Source organism: Pipistrellus hanaki, assembly GCF_964339955.1.
Source record: "Pipistrellus hanaki genome assembly, chromosome: 4".
Taxonomy (NCBI): domain Eukaryota; kingdom Metazoa; phylum Chordata; class Mammalia; order Chiroptera; family Vespertilionidae; genus Pipistrellus; species Pipistrellus hanaki.
The window spans coordinates 71,267,292-71,279,876 of record NC_140506.1 but is presented as its reverse complement, the minus strand read 5'-3'; positions in this window follow the sequence as shown (position 1 = coordinate 71,279,876).

Below are 12,585 nucleotides of genomic sequence, written 5' to 3'. Positions count from 1 at the left end.
CTGATGATTAGTGACAGGGAGTATTTTTTTTCCCTTCGTTTAAAAAAAAATATATTTTATTAATTTTCACAGAGATGAAGGGAGAGGGATAGAGAGTTAGAAACATCAATGAGAGAGAAACATCGATCAGCCGCCTCCTATACTCGCACACCCCCCACTGGGGATGTGCCCACAACCAAGGTACATGCCCTTAACCGGAATCGAACCTGGGACCCTTCAGTCCACAGGCCTACGCTCTATCCACTGAGCCAAACCGGTTTCGGCAGGGAGCATCTTTTCATATGTCTATTGGTCATCTCTATATCCCCTTTAGAGAATTGTCTATTCAAATCTTTTGCCCAGTTTTTAATTGGTTTGTTTGTTTGGTGTTGAGTTTTATAAATTATTTATAAATTTTGGATATCAACCCTTTATCAGATATATTATTGGCGTTCATGTTCTACCATTTAGTGGATTGTCTTTTTATTTTGTTGATGGTTTCCTTTGCTGTGCAAAAACTTTTTAGTTTGATATAGTCTCATTTGTTTATTTTCCTTTGGTTTTCCTTGCCCTAGGTGATATATCAGAAAAAAATATTGCGATGAGAAATATCTGAAATTTTATTGCCTGTTTTTTTCTAGGATTTTCATGGATTCAAGGCTAACATTTAAGTTTTTAATCCATATTCTTTTAAAAATATATATTTTATTGATTTTTTACAGAGAGGAAGGGAGAGGGATAAAGAGTTAGAAACATCGATGAGAGAGACACTGATTCAGCTGCCTCCTGCACATCTCCTAGTGGGGGATGTGCCCACAACCAAAGTACATGCCCTTGACCGGAACCAAACCTGGGACCTTTCAGTCCGCAGGCCAATGCTTTATCCACTGGTCTAAATCGGTTAGGGCCTTAATCCATATTCTTGTGTACAGTGTAAGAAGTATATAGTATAAGATTTGTTTAGTTTTTAAAATGTATTTCTATTGATTTAAGAAAGGAAGAGAGAGTGAGAGAGAGCTAAAAAAATATCAATAATGATAGAGACTCCTTGATCGGCTGCCTCCTGCACATCCCCCACTGGGGATGAGCCCACAGCCTGGGCATATACCCTTACCAGGAATCAAACTGTGACCTGGTTCATAGGTTGACACCCAACCACTGAACCATGCAGGCCGTGCTCTTTCTTCTTCTTCTTCTTTTTTTTTTTTCCTGTAAATTTCTGTCCAATTTAAAAATATATATATTTTATTGCTTTTTTACAGACAGGAAAGGAGAGGGATAGAGAGTTAGAAACATCAATGAGAAAGAAACATTGATCAGCTGTCTCCTGCACACCTCCTACTGAGGATGTACCCACAACCAAGGTACATGCCCTTGACTGGAATTGAACCTGGCACCCTTGAATCCCCAGGCTGATGCTCTATCCACTGAGCCAAACTCTGGTTAGGGCTCTGTCCAATTTTTTCAACACCATTTATTGAATAGACTATCTTTATCAAATATTAATTGACCATGCAGTATGTGCATTCATGAGATAAAGGGGTTTGCATATAAGAGAAAAATTTTAAGTTTTGTCATGCTAAAAGCTTAATGGATGTCTCTAAATAATTTTTGGTGAATAGTGGTGCTATTATTTTTTAGTAGCACTTGAAGCAATTGTTAATAAGGTCTTGTCTTTCTCCACTATGTGCTTCTTTTTTTACTCTCTGTTAAGGAGATAATATTCTTTAGTTGCAAGAGGATGGGCATAATTCACCCTGGGATGCAATCTTGTCTCTGACCCTTACCAGCCTCAGGTAATTTAACTCCCCGTTTCCTCATTTTAAACACGAAGCTAGGAGATTGCAAGTTGTTCTGAAGATGTATTGAAAGTATCTGGCATAACCTAAACACTTGATATCAACAGCAATTATCATTACTTATCTTTCCCAAATTCTTCTACTACTTTTTCTTTCTTTCTTTCTTTTTTTTTATTTTTCATTTTCCTTTCTCCTCTGCTCATACCTTAGGCTTGCCAATGGCATAGACTGCGGCTCGTGAGTATGGCTCTTCCACAAAATACCCTTGAGTGTGGCCCCTTGAGTGTGGCTCTTTGAGTGTGGCTCTTCCACAAAATACCATGGCCTGGGTGAGTCTATTTTGAAGAAGTGGCATTAGAAGAAGTTTAAGTTTAAAAAATTTGGCTCTCAAAAGAAATTTAAATCGTTGTATTGCTTATATTTGGCTCTGTTGACTAATGCGTTTGCCGACCACTGGCATAGACATTGGCTGAACTATTTTGGTATTGTTTTTTAGGTCAAGAATAATATAAATAAAGTGAGTTAATAGATTTAGAAAGAGTAAATCATTATGCAGTGAAAAGACGGAATGGAAGTGTGTAAGAAGGGCAGAAAGCAAAACAAATAAAAAAAGACGTAACCTCTTTCATGGGGGAAAGGAGAAGCTTGTATATAAGGGAGTAATGAGAAGTTAGGTAAGGATGTAAAAGCGAACAGCGAGACAGCCTGTGAAAGTTTGGAAGCTCTAGAGATGGAAACTCCTGCATTCCTGGGAAAACTGACATTGCCTAGAATTCCTTGTCTCAATGAGGTATTCCTACCGAAACAATACGGTTCTTGAGATAATTGTTAGAAATATGGATTTTGTTCAAGTAGAACCAGAGAGTTCAAGTAGTTTTAACAAATTAGAAAACATTGGACTGGATTTCTTTTCTTTTTCTTTTTTTTTTTTGGACTTCTTCATTGTTAGCGAGCAATGAATGTAAAGACCCTATGAGTTATTGAGTCCAATACAGCTTGTGTCTGCAGATGAGTTCAGCTTTGTTATAGTGTGCAGGGGCAAATTGGGAGTTGTTATGATTTTCTGAGCAAGTGAATAACTTGGTGAGCTTTGGCTGGTGTGGCTCAGTTGATTGAGTGTCATTCCCATGCACCTAGAGATCTCAGGTTCCATTTCCAATCTAGGCATATGCCCAGGTTGCAGGTTCTGTCCCCAGTTGGGGCATGTGTGAGAGACAACTGTTCGATGTTTCTCTCTCCCTTCCCCTTCCTATCTCTAAAATAAATAAAAACACAAAAAAAGAATAACTTGGTGAAAACAGTTTTAAGAAAATTAATCTTAAAACTAATGTGGGGGACAATTTGCAAAAAGAGATGGAAGACTGGAAGGTCATCTGGGATGCAGTTTGAGGAATTCAGGCACAAGAATGAAGTGGAGAGAGACAAATTGGAGAGATACCTGTAATGGGCCAATAACTGAAGTTGATAACTCATCTAAGTAGAGAAGAAAAAAGGAGAACCATGTGTGAGTTGGCCTCATCTCTGCAGTGGATTATAAGCTCCTTGTTGGATGGTGTCTTATTCATCTTTGTTTCTTTATAGCACCCTGCACAGTGCTTGTCAATTGGCTTAAAATATGATTGTATACCTGGTTGTCAAATCTAGATATTTAAATCTTACTTCTCTGTACTGTACAGATCATAAATCATAGAAATATACACTTGAAACCTATATAATCTTATTTACCAGTGTCATCCCAATAAAATTTAATATATATATATATATATATATATATATATATATATATATATATATATATATATATATATATATAAAAGCCTAAGCAACTGAACGACTGGTCAACCAGTCACTATGATGCTCACTGACCATTAAGTGGCAGACGCTCAATGCAGAAGCTGCCTGTTGATGGTCAATATGCTCCCACAACCAACCTCCTGTGGTTAGCCAACCTCCCACCGGTCAGGCTGGGGGACCCCATCTGTGTACAAATTTGTGCACCAGGCCTCTAGTTAATAAATGAAATTTAAAAATCTTACTTCTTACCCCCAAAATGATAAAATCTATTTTTGTATAAATGGAAAAATGGGAGAGGTGAGATTCTCCTCCATAGGTACAGATGGTGTTTGTGTTGTCACTCTACAAACTGTGCTGACACCAGCCTATTCCTTCCCTCATCTGGTTGTAGAGGTGGTTCCTGCAGTTGTTGGAAGGGGGACTCGGATATCCTCTGAAACCTTTCAACTCTGTAAGTCTATGATCTGAGTTTCTCCTTTGTGATGCTCTCTACACCTATCTTTTGTGCATTCTTTAAGTAGTTCGTAGTTCCTTGATGATGTCATTCGCAGTCATCTCCGGCTTTTTGATACATTTTTATTTTTATTTTTTTTTTTTTTTTTTTTTTTTTTTTTAAATCAATCTTTATTGTTCATATTATTACAAAGGTTCCTCATTTCTTCCCCCCTCCACCAGGTTCCCACCCCACCCTCTGCCCCCTCCCCATCCCCCATTGTCCTCATCCATAGGTGCACAGTTTATGTTCAGTCTCTTCCTCCCTCCCTTTCCCCGATAGTAAATCCCTTTTCAGATAGTAAATCTGTTACTTAGCATTTTCTCATATCAATAATACCTCCACATGCCCAATGATACACTTCACACAAAAGACATTTTCAAATAGGTCAACCAGCCTCATCCAGGCCCCACCCAAGGCACTCACAGATCAACACCCCAGCGCTATACTAACTCAACACATCCAGATCTAAGCCTTCATCACTTGATTCAGCAGACCCTCAAGTTCCCGCAAAAGTTTCCAGCCATGTCTGAGAGGCAGCCGTGGGCAGGGACAGGCGAGGAGCGAGCTGTTTCGGGCCTGGATGCTCCGGGCCTGGCCTCTGTTGCTCTGGTTCGTTCCACAACCAGCTGCTCCGGGTCTGGTCACTGCCGCTCCCGACCTAGTTGCTCTGGACTTGGCTGTTGCTGCTACAGGCCTGGCCGCACCCGACCCGGCTGCTCTGGGCCCGGTTGCTCCGGTCCCGGCCGCTCCGGGCCTGGCCGCTCCCAACCTGTCAGCCGCTGCTCCGGGCCTGGCCACACCCAACCCAGCTGCTCCGGGCCTGGCCGCTCCCAGCCTGGCAGCTGTTGCTCTGGGCCTGGCCGCTCCCAGCCTGGCAGCCGCTGCTCCGGGCCTGGCCGCACCCAACCCAGCTGCTCCGGGCCTGGCCGCTCCCAGCCCGGCAGCTGCTGCTCCGGGCCTGGCCGCTCCCAGCCTGGCAGCCACTGCTCCGGGCCTGGCCGCACCAGACCCGGCTGCTCCGGGCCTGGCCGCTCCCAGCCTGGCAGCCGCTGCTCCGGGCCTGGCCGCACCAGACCCGGCTGCTCCGGGCCTGGCCGCTCCCAGCCTGGCAGCCGCTGCTCCGGGCCTGGCCGCACCAGACCCGGCTGCTCCGGGCCTGGCCGCTCCCAGCCTGGCAGCCGCTGCTCCGGGCCTGGCCGCACCAGACCCGGCTGCTCCGGGCCTGGCCGCTCCCAGCCTGGCAGCCGCTGCTCCGGGCCTGGCCGCACCAGACCCGGCTGCTCCGGGCCTGGCCGCTCCCAGCCTGGCAGCCGCTTCTCCAGGCCTGGCCACTCCCAGCCTGGCAGCCACTGCTCCGGGCCTGGCCGCACCAGACCCGGCTGCTCCGGGCCTGGCCGCTCCCAGCCTGGCAGCCGCTGCTCCGGGCCTGGCCGCACCAGACCCGGCTGCTCCGGGCCTGGCCGCTCCCAGCCTGGCAGCCACTGCTCCTGGCCTGGCCGCACCAGACCCGGCTGCTCCGGGCCTGGCCGCTCCCAGCCTGGCAGATGCTGCTCCAGGCCTGGCCACTCCCAGCCTGGCAGCCGCTGCTCCTGGCCTGGCCGCACCAGACCCGGCTGCTCCGGGCCTGGCCGCTCCCAGCCTGGCAGCTGCTGCTCCGGGCCTGGCCACTCCCAGCCTGGCAGCCGCTGCTCCTGGCCTGGCCGCACCAGACCCGGCTGCTCCGGGCCTGGCCGCTCCCAGCCTGGCAGTCGCTGCTCCGGGCCTGGCCGCACCAGACCCGGCTGCTCCGGGCCTGGCCGCTCCCAGCCTGGCAGCTGTTGCTCTGGGCCTGGCCGTTCCCAGCCTGGCAGCCGCTGCTCCAGGCCTGGCCACACCAGACCCGGTTGCTCCGGGCCTGGCTGCTCCCAGCCTGGCAGCTGCTGCTCCGGGCCTGGCCGCTCCTAGCCTGGCAGCCGCTGCTCCAGGCCTGGCCACACCAGACCCGGCTGCTCCGGGCCTGGCCGCTCCCAGCCTGGCAGCCGCTGCTCCGGGCCTGGCCGCACCTGACCCGGCTGCTCCGAGCCTGGCCGCTCCCAGCCTGGATGCTCCGTGCTTGGCTACTGCTGTTCTGGGTCTGGCTGCTCCCAACCCGGCTGCTCTGGGCCCGGCTTCTCCGGGCCCAGCCACTCCGTGCCTGGGTGTTCCTGGACTGGCCACCCTGGGCTTGGCCGCCTCTGCCTCAGGCCTGGCTGCCACTGCCCCAGGTCTGGCTGCTCCAGTGCTGGCCGTTGATGTTCTTGTTCTGGCTGCTGCTGCTCTGGGGCCTGGCCACTGCTGCTCCGGGCCCAGCTGCCACTGCCTTGTGCCTGGCCACTCTAGGCCTGGTCGCCGCTGTTCCAACATTCTGTCCCTTTTTTCTCTTTTTTTTTTTCTTTTTAAAAAAAAAACAAAAACGCATTTATGTTGCAATGTTGGCTGGTGCGTTGAGTTCTGACTTAGTCTTTGATTTTTCAAGATCTTCTTTGTATTCTTTCTTAAGTAATTTTACTATCATTTGCTCTCACTTGATTTCTTCACATTGAGAACTTGTTTGGTTTCTTCCTCCTTGTCCTGGGAGCTCAGCAGGTTGGCCTGTGGCATCCCTTTGTTCTCCGCGGGCTCCCGCGCTGCTCCAGCCTGTTGCTGGGGTCGGCGACGCCCAGGAAGCAGCCCCCGTCCTTGGCTCCATTGCCCGCGCTCAGCAGTCGAAGGCTCAGGGGCACCCCCCCCCCCTGGGGGCCCCGTCGCCCGGCTCCTTGCTGGCGCCCGGCTGGCCGGTGTCCGGCAGGGGCTCCTGCTCCACGTCGCGTTCCTCCAGTCTGGAGCTTTCTTTCTCCCTCCTACTAGGGGAGTCCAGGATCAGAGTCAACAGACTGTCCTCTGCGCACAGTGTGCGCGACTCCGGGGGCTCGGCCTTTCGCCGCGCTCCCAGGACTCCACCTCACAGCTCCGTCTCCCCCTGCCCGAGCCTGGGTCCCCAGGGACTGGCCCAGACCTGGAGTTCGGGGCGGTGTGGACTGAGGCTCAGAGCCGCCGCCGGAGGCTTTGTTTCTTCTGGCTAGGGTAATCCAGCATCAGAGTCAACATTCAGTTCTATGCGCGCCATGTGCGCGCGACTCCGGGGGCCCCACCTTTCGCCATCCCCCGGGATTGTCTCCCCCTGCCGGAGCCTGGATCCCCAGGGTCTGGCACATAACTTGGGGTTCAGCGCTGCCGGTTCAGGGGTTCAGCCCAGGCTGGGGGTTCTATGTCCTTCCTGCTAGGGACCGCCGGGCAGCACCCAGCCCTCTCCTCCTCTCCGGCTGCGACTTCTCCGCGCGCGCGTGCGTGCGAGCGCGCCACATGTCTCCGTACCTTAGGCTTTTTTTCAGCTCCTCTGATTTTCCTTCTGGTTTTCTCCCTCCTTCCTATTGTAGAGTTTTCAGTCAGTCGACTACCTGTAGCTCTGGGCAATGTCCACTCTACATTTTAGTTGTATTCCCTTGAAATTGTTGTGAGCTGCTGCGGCTAGGTGTGTACCCGAGCAGCCATCTTGGATCCTCCTAGGGCAATATTTTTCTTGATACATTTTTAAACAAAAACTGAGCAATTGGGATCTTCTCATATGATGTTTCTAGTGGTCCTGGCAATTAAAATATTCTCTGTGGTAGATGTTTGCCATTCTGTTTCACCTCCAAGCTCTAAACCCCCTTCCTAGGATTTAGGAATCTCCACCTTATGAATCTCTGGGAGCTAGAACAACCTTCCAGTGTAGCATTTAAAATGTCCAGATATTGGCTTTTACAGCTTTCTTTGCACCCACAGCATGTCTACTGGATTTGGCCAATCTGTGCATCCACCAGGACTTTGGTCCAGGAGGGAATGAGGTGGGGATGGACGGTGGAAGGTAGTTAAGACTCTAGCAGAGGACTGTAGGATAGCAGTGGGTTAGTCCCAAATCACACCAGTGCCCCCACTCCACCCTTACTGGACATGACAGTGCCATTATGTCACTCATGCTATGTTGCCTATTGGCATAGGACCTTCCATTTGAAAATTCCATTGGCCTCTCAGACTTCACTTCCCCCCCAAATTACTTCCTCCTGCCTTTCCCTGAAACCATCCCATCTCTAGGTTTCCCATGTGGACAATGTCACTGCTTTTTCCTAGGCTTGCAGACTTTTAAGTCTGGGACGTGGCAGGTAACATAAAAGTATGGCTATTCAAGGGACGTCAGTTAGACTTGCCTGACTAGACTAGGAGGGATTATCTGGAAGAGAGGGAGACAGCTGGCTGGGTTATCAGAGGGAGAAGGCAGCAGTTTGAAAAACCAGCCTGGTGGCAGGATTTCATCCTCATGTGTATGCCTTTAACTTGCTTTGCTGTTATTGTTACTTTGTGGTTTTGTTTACACTGTTTTCTGGAATGCCCTGCCATTCCCTTACCCACAGACCAAAACTCATTTTATTCACAGTTTTAAGTTTCAATCCAGCCTTTACCCTCTAATCTGGCCTATAGTGGTCATTTTTACCCTCTTCTTTGCAATCATTTTTGCAGTGACTTGCACAGTGTTTCAGCTTGTTTGTGTCTTTATAGTCAGAAACATCACTTATACTTTTTATAAAGTGCTTCACAGCACCCAGTATAAAGTAAGCTTTTCTTTTTTCCCCCTTTTCTTATTCATTCATTTGTTTATTTATTTTTTCTTTCTCTCTTTTTTTAAAGTTAAGCCTTTAAAATAAATACTTATTAAGTTGAATGTAGTTCAAACTTGGCAAGATTTTGGTGGAAGCCACAGCTGCTTTGCTTCAACAAAGAGCTTTCCACTGGAGTCAAGGCGACATCTGGTGGCTAGGGGACCAAAGGCTACATCAGGATGCTGGTGTTCAGGTTGGTAAGGCAAAGGTGTAAATGCAGAACATGCTGATGGCTGGCATGAGGGCAGCACCTTTGCTCCTGACTTCAACGGAGCTTTGCTCTGTGTTCACAGAGACCGGTGTTCACTGATGCCATGAAGAAGGCATACTGATAAGGTGCAGTGGCAAGGAGTACAGACATGTCCCATTGCCTGGGCCTAAGTAATAATAATAACAGCAGCAAGTTATTCAACCTCTGCCTGTCTTAGTTTCCTTATCTTTATACTAGAGGCCCAGTGCATGAAATTTGTGCATGGGTGAGGTTCTTAGGCCTGGCCGGCGATCAGGGCTAATGGGGGCCTTTTTGCTGCTGGCTGGGGCCTGCCAGACAGGGGAAAGGGCCAGGGGGAGTTGGACAGCCATGGGAGGTTGGCTGTGGGAGTGTACTGACCACCAGGGGGCAGCTCCTGCATTGAGCGTCTGCTCCCTGGTGGTCAGTGCATGTCATAGTGACCAGTCGTTCTGGTTGTTCTGGTCGTTCTGGTATTCCCATTGCTTAGGCTTTGATAGATAGATAGATAGATAGATAGATAGATAGATAGATAGATAATAAGTGTTTGCTACTATTAGCACTGTAACTGGACAACCAAAGGGTCTGGGCTGACTGATATTACTTGAACCAATTAAGCAGAGATGGGGTTGAATCATATATGAGCATTTACTCCAATAATATTGGCAGTAGGGGAGAGCAGGAGGTCATCCACAGAATTCTGCTCTCCTCTCCCCATAAACCAGCTGCTTATATTGGGTAGAAGGACAAAGATTACATCGGAAAGTAGGAATTACAGGTATGGAAAGCGGGCATGGGATAATCATTACAGGTTACAAGTCATGCGGGCTAGAGGGGCTCACAGAGGCAGGTGCCTCCAGGCGCCCAGGGACCAGATTACAGGAAACGGGGCTGGGGTTGTAAAGAGCAGATGCCTCCACTAGGTTGTTTCATCCACCAGGCTGTGAATCCTTCCACAATGATAGGCAGTTCTCGGACAGGAGGATGGACTGCATTCCAGTGTTAGGTCCCATGTCCCAGGGCATACAACTCTCAGCCAGGCTAGAATGTGCTTTCTCTAATCAGAACGGAATCATGGTTAACAGAGCATGAATAATATTATAATTGTAGTTGCTCTCCAATATTCTATTTCTACCCCTAACAGTACCACAGACAAATGTACTTGAGGAACCGTCTTTTAAAAATTATTTGGAAATATATGGTGTCTCCTTGACAAGTTTCACTTTGATGGAATATTTTCTGCCATTGAGGGATTTACAAATTTCATACTCATTGCCAAACGTGGGCAGGCAGATAAATAATTTCACTGTGTGAGATTTACAAGAAATCTTCAGTAATGGTGCTGGAAGCAGATCTGGTTTTGTTGTTGTTTGTTTGTTTATCTCTATAAGAAACAGAGACAGGAAGAGGGACTTAGGATGGCCAAGGAGAGGGCAGGCTTTGCACTGTGAGGCTGCATCATTACCTTTGTCCTCAGAACATCTGAAAAAAGCAGAGGGCACTGTTAAATGGGACACTTTCTGGAGCAAATGCCCTTTGCTGTCATGCAAATAAACCCAACCAAGATGGCTATGGCCACAGAAAGCAGGAGGGAGGCTTGGGTTTTCCCGACAATGGAGGAAGCCAAGCTTTCCGCCTGCCCTTGCCCGCCAAGGCCTCCACTCAAGGCTACAAAGTTTTAATGATAGAAGATACATAAACCCAAACAGAAATGGCGGCAGCCACAGAACTGGAAAGAACAGGAGGCTAGGGTTGCCAAGCCAAGCTTTCTGCACACCCTGTCCGGCCCAGGCCTCCGCTTAAGGCTACAAAGTTTCAATTATAGAAGATACATAAGTCCCAATAGAAATGGCTGCCTCTAGTGTATATATATATATATATATATATATATATATATATATATATATATATATAGTATATATTGTATATATTGTATGATCTTATTTGTGAGAAAGTAACAAATATTTTAAATATTCTTATAAATGCTTACCAAAGTTCTGAGAGTTCTTACCCAAGAAACTGGAGCTTACTAAGTTCCCACTTTTAATCTGTTGAACTGTTTGAATGTCTTACAATAAGTATGTGTTCTTTTTAAAAAATATATACATTTTTTTGATTTCAGGAAAGAAGAAGGAGAGATAGAAACATCAATGATGAGAGAATCAGTTGCTTCCGGCACAACCTCTACTGAGGATCAAGCCGGTATTCCGGGCTCTATCCACTGAGCCAAACAACTAGACAAGCGCATGTGTTCCTTATCACTTAAAAAAGTCCCCTCATCTTAGACCCTGACTGCTGAAGGATCCTTACCAAGTGGTCGTCCTGGCTTTCTTAGAACACTTCCAGCGATGGAGAACTCCTTACCTCTTAACTATCAGGCAGTGTTTTGACCAGGACCCTTCCAGATGATAATTACTTCCTATTAGGATATGATCTAGGATTCAGGGGCTGGTTCTATCAATCTTGTTTTGAAGGGCCTGGAGCTGGATGGTGCACAATTTTGACAGATAGTTCTTGGTATATTTTTTAGTTTAAAAATTATTTTTGAAAATATGATCAGAAACTAATGTCTTCTGGTGATCTCACTCATATGTGGAATCTAAGTAACAAAATTAACTGATGAACGGAGTGGATCGAGAGACATGGAAGCTTGGAACAGAGTGCAGAATCTCAGAGGGAAGGTGGGGAGGGTGGGTGGTGGGAGGTAATCAATCAAAGACCTTGTATGCATATATGTGTGACCCATGGACGCAGACAATAGAATGGTGAAGGTGGGGAAGGGGAGACAGGGAAGCTGAAGGGGGCCATGGGGGGGGGGGAGACAATGTAATACTTTCAACAATAAAGATTTTAAAAAAGAAAAAAAAAACTTTTCTGGGAAGAGTCTTCAAGTTACTAGAGGAAGAGAATAAAATACTTTTTAGGATGCCATTTTAAAAGAGGATATGAAGCCCTAACCAGTTTGGCTTAGTGGATAGAGCGTTGGCCTTCAGACTCAAGGGTCCCAGGTTTGATTCCAGTCAAGGGCATGTACCTTTGTTGCAGGCACATTCCTAGTGGGGAGTGTGCAGGAGGCAGCTAATCGATGTTTCTAACTCTCTCTCCCTCTCCCTTCCTCTGTAAAAGAATCAATAAAATATATTTTAAGAAAATAAAGAGGATATGAAGAATGTACATAACAAAAGAGCTTTGGTTTTCAAGGGACCTGATATGTAAATGGGGGTGGGGATAGTGTGCACACCTGAGCATACATGAATAAAAAGCACTGCTACATTCCAGGAAAAGGGAAAAAATCAGTAAATGCCAAGAGGAGTGTGAGGATATTGATTGAATCCATGGAAATGCTGGCTGGAGCAAATGGACTTAGTCTGGATTTTGATAATTGGGGACGGGGTAGGTGCAGGGCACAGGAGCATTTGGTGGTAGAAAGAAATGGTGTGAATAGAGATGGAAACCCAGGGGGACAGTGGGTGTGTGCAGGCCTGTCTGAGTGGTAGAAGGTGTTTGGGGGAACCCTCTTTTCTTTTTGAGGATGATGCCCAGGGGGGAATCATGCCCACACAGTATGTCCCTGGAGCCTTCTTGCTGAGCGCC